Source organism: Anomaloglossus baeobatrachus, chromosome 11 (genome assembly GCF_048569485.1).
Source record: "Anomaloglossus baeobatrachus isolate aAnoBae1 chromosome 11, aAnoBae1.hap1, whole genome shotgun sequence".
Taxonomy (NCBI): Eukaryota; Metazoa; Chordata; class Amphibia; order Anura; family Aromobatidae; genus Anomaloglossus; species Anomaloglossus baeobatrachus.
The window spans coordinates 167,440,436-167,446,847 of NC_134363.1; positions in this window are offsets into that span (position 1 = coordinate 167,440,436).

Here is a 6,412-nt window from a genome sequence, read left to right on the forward strand (position 1 = left end):
AGCACCTGAGCATGGTAGTGCCCGCTCATCACTAGTTACGAGTACTGAGCACCTGAACATGGTAGTGCCCGCTCATCACTAGTTACTAGTACTGAGCACCCGAGCATGGTAGTGCCCGCTCATCACTAGTTACCAGTACTGAGCACCCGAGCATGGTAGTGCCCGCTCATCACTAGTTACCAGTACTGAGCACCTGAGCATGGTAGTGCCCGCTCATCACTAGTTACCAGTACTGAGCACCCGAGCATGGTAGTGCCCACTCATCACTAGTTACCAGTACTGAGCACCTGAGCATGGTAGTGCCCGCTCATCACTAGTTACCAGTACTGAGCACCTGAGCATGGTAGTGCCCGCTCATCACTAGTTACCAGTACTGAGCACCTGAGCATGGTAGTGCCCGCTCATCACTAGTTACGAGTACTGAGCACCTGAGCATGTTAGTGCCCGCTCATCACTAGTTACAAGTACTGAGCACCCGAGCATGGTAGTGCCCGCTCATCACTAGTTACCAGTACTGAGCACCTGAGCATGGTAGTGCCCGCTCATCACTAGTTACGAGTACTGAGCACCTGAGCATGGTAGTGCCTGCTCATCACTAGTTACCAGTACTGAGCACCTGAGCATGGTAGTGCCCGCTCATCACTAGTTACGAGTACTGAGCACCTGAGCATGGTAGTGCCTGCTCATCACTAGTTACGAGTACTGAGCACCTGAGCATGGTAGTGCCCGCTCATCACTAGTTACGAGTACTGAGCACCTGAGCATGGTAGTGCCCGCTCATCACTAGTTACGAGTACTGAGCACCCGAGCATGGTAGTGCCCGCTCATCACTAGTTACCAGTACTGAGCACCTGAGCATGGTAGTGCCCGCTCATCACTAGTTTCGAGTACTGAGCACCCGAGCATGGTAGTGCCTGCTCATCACTAGTTATGAGTACTGAGCACCCGAGCATGGTAGTGCCCGCTCATCACTAGTTACGAGTATCGAGCACCCGAGCATGGTAGTGCCCGCTCATCACTAGTTACGAGTACTGAGCACCCGAGCATGGTAGTGCACGCTCATCACTAGTTACCAGTACTGAGCACCTGAGCATGGTAGTGCCCGCTCATCACTAGTTATCACCTATCATGTATACAGGTGTTAACATTCTAAGCGGAATGACACTTTAAAAGGGCAGACTAGATGGATGACGTTGCGAGATCTTTTTCTGCCATTAGTCTTTTGTGTTATTGAACCTTAACAATTAAAATTGATCTTGTACATTTTCCAAAGTCATTCTGGATGATCAGCTCAGCAATGTATTTATAATGGCTTCTCCTGGATGAGATAGCACCGAAGATGACATTTAAATCTTCTCTACCTTTTCAGCATCATTTGCATCCCATCATTTTTGCATCTCTTTCACCATTTTATTCTACTCCAACATGACGCTATATAAAAAATGCAAATCTCTGCCTTCAATCCATGAATCCTATTTTTCACTTTTCCATTGTTGCTTTTTCTGTGTTATCTTTTGATATTGATATCTAATTAAAAAAAAATCTATAAAATGGATACAATAATCAAAGTTTGCCTCTGTCTATACTTTTTCTGCATCAATTTTATATATTTGATATAATCTTTTAAGCGGACGTCCCATTTTTGTTACAATGGCTTCCACATAAACACCTGATCACAGGGAACTCAATCAGCTATCCGAAAACCTGGCGGAAACTGTTTGATTTCATTTTAGCACCATTAAAGCGGGAGTGAAGAAGTATGCAGCGCCAATCAAAACCAATGGGCTGTGCATGTATGGACAAACATGGTGGATCCTAAAAGGCAAGAAGTCTTTGTAGGTTCCATCCCTTCTTGACGAATGAAGATCTTTTATTGGGGGACTTCCACCTTGTATATAGGGGTTAGAAGTGATATTTTTCGATTCTACAAATTAAAGTTAAAGGTACCAGAACCCAGAAGTAACAGTTACCTGTTACGGTCGCCGAGGGGCGGTGAGCGTCCGGGAATGGACCCACTGAGCCGTAAGACAGACTACCCTGGAGGAGCTAACCTGGAGATAACCCCTATACTGGGATTGTCAGGTACAGGCCCAGTGTCAAGCTATCACTAGGAGGTGCAGGGACTGAGGTAGGAAAGGAACTTTTGAGTGTAGTTAGCCCCCTAGAGTTCGCTAACAAGAGCAGGGATAGTCAATCAGTCAGGGTCAAAGCCGGGATGTCGCGTCATTATCGAGGAGAAAACAAGCCAAAGTCAAAGAACAGAGCCGAGGTTGGATACCGGGAGAGCAAGTAAGCAAAGGGGAGGACGTGGGGAACACAGGACAGAACAGGAGACCAAAAGACAGGGAAGTATGGATAATAGGACAGATAGAGGGAATGGAGGGACAGACGGGCAGGAGGAATGGAGATAAAGACAGGCCGGGGAAACGGAGATCAGGTCAGTTGGACGGAGGTCAAGTCAGGTCAGGCAAGAGGGATGGAGGTCAGGTCGGGCAAGGGGAGCGAAGGTCAGGACAAACAGTACCAGGTGGCAGGAAAAGAACCAGAGAACATCTCACAGGAACGGAGCACACAGCAGAGCCGGAAATATCACTGGCGGCGTCCCAGAGGCAGAACCACCAAGATATGGTGGTGTGACCCCCAGAATGAGGACAAAACAAACAGGCCCCTCCCTGAGGCAGGATACATGCACCAGCTCAGGAATGGTAGAACTGTGCATGAATCATGACACCCAAGAAGCCTAACTGCACGACTGCCAGAACCAATTGAGGTAGGCTCTGATGGACTGGTAAGTCACTTAATGTCCGGTGCTGGTGTGTGTGGGTGTGGCAGCACGAAGGTGGTAACTCAGACTTGGCAGCACGGAGGTGGAGGCTCAGATGTGGCAGCATGGAGGTGGAGGTTAAGACGTGGCAGCATGGAGGTAGTGGTTCAGATGTGGCAGCACGGAGGTGATGGTAGTGAGCAGGTTCTAGGATGAGACACAGTTTAGAGACACAAGACTGGTAATAGGACATGACAAGATGAACTAGACACAGTAACGTAATGGGATCAGATAAATAGCAATGCACTAAACGAATAGGCAATGTTGCTCAGGCGCCTCCCCTAAGGGGAGGCAGTCTCAAATACCTTTAGGGTAACAGGTGACCTCAGGGATCATTTCCGGGTAATGGGACGCCGGTCCTTTATGAAAGGGGGCATGGCCGCGCATGCAACCTTCGGGCACTCCCAGCGGGCCTGCACGTGGCCTGGAAGCAGGAGGAGGCTGCGGCAGACCCCGGGGCAGGAACGGAGCACATGGAACCTTCGGGCAGGTCAGGAGAGTGGTGACCCCGCTATGGCCTGGGAGCGGGAGCTTGTGGGGGCGCCACACTTGGACTGGGCGCTACACTAGCTCTATACCCTTTACGGCTATGCCTCTGATGGAATGAAATGTTGCCTCTTACAAGGTAAGACATCAGTGTTTTAGGCACATGTTCAAGGTCAAAGGTGAACTCATCTTGCACACATGCTAAAGGGGTTATCATATTCCAAAGACTGATTCTCTGAAGGCACTGGGAAGCAAAAAAAACCCTTTTGTTTACCCCCAAAAGTTCAGCCATTGATACAGTTTTTGCTGACAGGCTGCAGTTCAGACATCACGTAAACAACACTGCAGGCAATCACTGAGCTCCACGATGTAGATGGCAAGAGCCATTAATAGAACAAAATCCCTGTTTATGGACATACAGTTACATTACGCCATTCTGTCTTGGAAAGTTCAGTGTACACCCTGCAAAGACAGAAGACATCTCTGGAAGCAAGAGGTGAGGGATCCAATCCAAAGTGAATGGAATTTGTCTTGTTTTTTTATTTTTACAAAACCAGTAAAATGGCAGCCACCATAATGGTTGAAAAAAAGGGGTAATTCTGTCAGTCAGGGTACACCAGGAGTGATTACAGCCCTCATTGTACAATGAGCAGTGAATGTAACCGCTCTTTGCACCGCCTCAATGACGCGAAGCAAGTAGATGCAGGGAGAATATAACTTCAATTTCTACCTGCAGCTGCTCTTTTATTAAACCAACCTTAAATGCTCCTGTACCTGTACATTACCAGTGTGTCTGCATTTGCGCAGTGTTTTTAAGAAGGGACATACTTTTTAAAGTGTACGATCCCTCAAAAAGAAATGTAACATTAATCAACTATAATAATGAAATACCTAAGAGATCTGATCACAAAATGATAACTATGAAGACTATGTAAATATAGTAACATAGAGACGGGAGGGGTTGTATACATATCACATTTCTACACTGCCAGGATTTGTCCTCGGTTAGCAAAAGAGGAGAGGTTACATGGATGGAGACATATATATAGTATATAGGGAGAACACAAAGGCATAAAGGAACACTTTATGATATAGATCTGGTTTGTGAAGGTGAAGCCTCGAGTGGTCACTAAACAAGATCGACAGATACCGGGGAATGAATTCTAGATCTGCCATTTGGGGTAACCGGAAATATGGTGACACCACTTATCCTGCTTGTGATCTTTCCGTGTACAGGTGAGTGTGACGTAATTTTCATATCTTATTGATTATTGTGTTTTTATGTATTTATGTTATTTTAATGGCTTTTTAATCAATTTTTCAAGGGGACCTTGTATATTTTTTATTACATGTTTTAGGTATTTTTGAGGATATATACAGTCATATGAAAAAGTTTGGGCACCCCTATTAATGTTAACCTTTTTTCTTTATAACAATTTGGGGTTTTGCAGCAGCAATTTCAGTTTCATATATGTAATAACTGATGGACTGAGTAATATTTCTGGATTGAAATGAGGTTTATTGTACTAACAGAAAATGTGCAATTCGCATTTAAACAAAATTTAACCGGTGCATAAGTATGGGCACCATTATCAATTTCTTGTTTTGAACACTCCTAACTACTTTTTAGTGACTTACTGAAGCACTAAATTGGTTTTGTAACCTCATTGAGCTTTGAACTTCATAGGCAGGTGTATCCAATCATGAGAAAAGGTATTTAAGGTGGCCACTTGCAGGTTGTTCTCCTATTTGAATCTCCTATGAAGAGTGGCATCATGGGCTCCTCAAAACAACTCTCAAATGATCTGAAAACAAAGATTATTCATCATAGTTGTTCAGGGGAAGGATACAAAAAGTTGTCTCAGAGATTTAAACTGTCAGTTTCCACTGTGAGGAACATAGTAAGGAAATGGAAGAACACAGGTACAGTTCTTGTTAAGCCCAGAAGTGGCAGGCCAAGAAAAATATCAGAAAGGCAGAGAAGAAGAATGGTGAGAACAGTCAAGGACAATCCACAGACCACCTCCAAAGACCTGCAGCATCATCTTTCTGCAGATAGTGTCAATGTGCATCGGTCAACAATACAGAGCATGTTGCACAAGGAGAAGCTGTATGGGAAAGAAGCCGTTTCTGCAAGCTCGCCACAAACAGAGTCGCCTGAGGTATGCAAAAGCACATTTGGACAAGCCAGTTACATTTTGGAAGAAGGTTCTGTGGACTGATGAAACAAAGATTGAGTTGTTTGGTACAAAAAGGCGTTATGCATGGAGGTAAAAAACGCGGCATTCCAAGAAAAGCCCTTGCTACCCACAGTAAAATTTGGTGGAGGTTCCATCATGCTTTGGGGCTGTGTGGCCAATGCTGGCACCGGGAATCTTGTTAAAGTTGAGGGTCGCATGGATTCAACTCAGTATCAGCAGATTCTTGACAATAATGTGCAAGAACCAGTGACGAAGTTGAAGTTACGCAGGGGATGGATATTTCAGCAAGACAATGATCCAAAACACCGCTCCAAATCTACTCAGGCATTCATGTAGAGGAACAATTACAATGTTCTGGAATGGCCATCTCAGTCCCCAGACCTGAATATCATTGAAAATCTGTGGGATGATTTGAAGCGTGCTGTCCATGCTCGGCGACCATCAAACTTAACTGAACTGGAATTGTTTTGTAAACAGGAATGGTCAAATATACCTTCATCCAAGATCCAGGAACTCATTAAAAGCTACAGGAAGCGACTAGAGGCTGTGATTTTTGCAAAAGGAGGATCTACAAAATATTAATGTCACTTTTATGTTTAGGTGCCCATACTTTTGCACCGGTCAAATTTTGTTTATATGCGGATTGCACATTTTCTGTTAGTACAATAAACCTCATTTCAATCCAGAAATATTACTCAGTCCATCAGTTATTAGATATATGAAACTGAAATAGCAAAAACCCAAATTGTTATATAGAAAAAAGGTTAACATTAATAGGGGTGCCCAAACTTTTTCATATGACTGTATAAATAAATTCATCACCAGTTGAAATTGCTGTTCCTAGCCCTATGCAAAAATCCAAAAATAAAAATGTCATGACATTTAGTTCTTACTAATATCG